This window comes from Oreochromis niloticus, linkage group LG15, assembly GCF_001858045.2.
Source record: "Oreochromis niloticus isolate F11D_XX linkage group LG15, O_niloticus_UMD_NMBU, whole genome shotgun sequence".
NCBI classification, from domain to species: Eukaryota; Metazoa; Chordata; class Actinopteri; order Cichliformes; family Cichlidae; genus Oreochromis; species Oreochromis niloticus.
The window spans coordinates 4,507,724-4,510,679 of NC_031980.2; positions in this window are offsets into that span (position 1 = coordinate 4,507,724).

A 2,956-nucleotide genomic window follows, 5' to 3' on the forward strand; every position below is an offset into this window, starting at 1 on the left:
GTTTTGGGGAGCCACCAAAGAATTTATTAGGCTGCTGATTAGCAGACAGAGGTTCACTTATCTGGAGGTTCACTTGTAGTAAATGGGACTGTTTGCTTAAGTTAAAGCAATTTAGGTTTTGATTGTGTCTTTTTTTGAACACGTTGACTCACGTTGTCTTGCACGATGGCGATAATTAGTGCGTGTTAAGGAACTCATCCATTTGAATGAGAATTCAATTCTGAAATGTCTTCTTGGAAGATCTGCATTCAAACCACATCGTTTCAGAGCACACTGCACTTATTTTTGGCGACCGACTGGGTTTATTTATAGGTCTTCTCAGCAGACCTTTATAGTTAATTATTATTTTTGGTAGCAAATACAGTGGCTTGCAAAAGTATTCGGCCCCCTTGAACTTTTCCACATTTTGTCACATTACAGCCACAAACATGAATCAATTTTATTGGAATTCCAGGTGAAAGACCAATACAAAGAGGTGTACATGTGAGAAGTGGAACGAAAATAATACATGATTCCAAACATTTTTTACAAATAAATAACTGAAAAGTGGGGTGTGCGTAATTATTCAGCCCCCTGAGTCAATACTTTGTAGAACCACCTTTTGCTGCAATTCCAGCTGCCAGTCTTTTAGGGTATGTCTCTACCAGCTTTGCACATCTACAGACTGAAATCCTTGCCCATTCTTCTTTGTAAAACAGCTCCAGCTCAGTCAGATTAGATGGACAGCGTTTGTGAACAGCAGTTTTCAGATCTTTCCACAGACTGTCGATTGGATTTAGACACCAGACAGGTCAGGGATAAAATTATTGAGAAATTTAAAGCAGGCTTAGGCTACAAAACGATTTCCCAAGCCTCCAACATCCCACGGAGCACTGTTCAAGCCATCATTCAGAAATGGAAGGAGTATGGCACAACTGTAAACCTACCAAGACAAGGCCGTCCACCTAAACTCACAGGCCGAACAAGGAGAGCGCTGATCAGAAATGCAGCCAAGAGGCCCATGGTGACTCTGGACGAGCTGCAGAGATCTACAGCTCAGGTGGGGGAATCTGTCCATAGGACAACTATTAGTCGTGCACTGCACAAAGTTGGCCTTTATGGAAGAGTGGCAAGAAGAAAGCCACTGTTAACAGAAAACCATAAGAAGTCCCGTTTGCAGTTTGCCACAAGCCATGTGGGGGACACAGCAAACATGTGGAAGAAGGTGCTCTGGTCAGATGAGACCAAAATGGAACTTTTTGGCCAAAATGCAAAACGCTATGTGTGGCGGAAAACTAACACTGCACATCACTGTGAACACACCATCCCCACTGTCAAATATGGTGTTGGCAGCATCATGCTCTGGGGGTGCTTCTCTTCAGCAGGGGCAGGGAAGCTGGTCAGAGCTGATGGGAAGATGGATGGAGCCAAATACAGGGCAATCTTGGAAGAAAACCTCTTGGAGTCTGCAAAAGACTTGAGACTGGGGCGGAGGTTCACCTTCCAGCAGGACAACGACCCTAAACATAAAGCCAGGGCAACAATGGAATGGTTTAAAACAAAACATATCCATGTGTTAGAATGGCCCAGTCAAAGTCCAGATCTAAATCCAATCCAGAATCTGTGGAAAGATCTGAAAACTGCTGTTCACAAATGCTGTCCATCTAATCTGACTGAGCTGGAGCTGTTTTGCAAAGAAGAATGGGCAAGGATTTCAGTCTGTAGATGTGCAAAGCTGGTAGAGACATACCCTAAAAGACTGGCAGCTGGAATTGCAGCAAAAGGTGGTTCTACAAAGTATTGACTCAGGGGGCTGAATAATTACGCACACCCCACTTTTCAGTTATTTATTTGTAAAAAATGTTTGGAATCATGTATGATTTTCGTTCCATTTCTCACGTGTACGCCACTTTGTATTGGTCTTTCACGTGGAATTCCAATAAAATTGATTCATGTTTGTGGCTGTAATGTGACAAAATGTGGAAAAGTTCAAGGGGGCCGAATACTTTTGCAAGCCACTGTAACTAGTAATACTAACAGTGAGCTATATTCTGTTACAGTTTAAGTGAATCTGAAGACTTGGTATAAAATAGTGCTTCACAAACAAAAACAAACTAAATTTTGTGATTACTACCAAACTACCACCACAAATGTGCTGTTCCAACTGAAGATTGGATGATCGTTCTAATTCACCTTAGTTTAAAATTATATCTTGAAGGTTGATATCAACAAACTCACCTGCCAATAAAACCCAGCCAACTGCACCATATAGTAGGGCTGCCACAAACGATTATTTTGATAGTCGACTAGTCACCGATTATTTTTGCGATTAGTCGACTAATCAGATCATGCATCCATTGGACGTAAAATGTACAGCTTATTGCACCAGCATGCGTCTGCTCTTATATAACTATCATTAGCTTACAGCTTTAAGTGTTTAAGGTATGTGCTAACTAAAAATAAAGACAAGATGGTAGTTTATTAAATTTTAATGAAATTTGCAGATTGTTTCGGTGAAGTTTAATAAACTCCTCGCTATCTAAAATATAACGGGACACCGGAGTATATTCTTGAGCATCTCACACTTCTGATAATCAGCTGTCTGCTTGACGTTTATTCAGCTGTGTGAAAACTTTAACTTTAATCTCAGCCAAACCGATTTACTCAGGAACAAATAAAATACTAAAAAAAAAAGCCAAACAATATCATTTTTAAGTTATCTAAGTGACTCATATATGTTTAACCTGAGTAGCGAAAGACGGCGGTGGGTTTGAAAACGATTTGCCGGGAGTCCGGTGTTCTCACGGGCTCTAGTGAGCCTTGCCCCCGGCTAGCTATCGAGCTAGTGGGTAACAGACGTCTCCGAAAACGTCGGAGCGCTTTTGAAAATATGTGGTGTCTTGATAAACTGAGCAGATATTTGAGGTTTACACAGTTACATTCTCGCCTGATAATATGTTAAACGTTTATTTTGTGA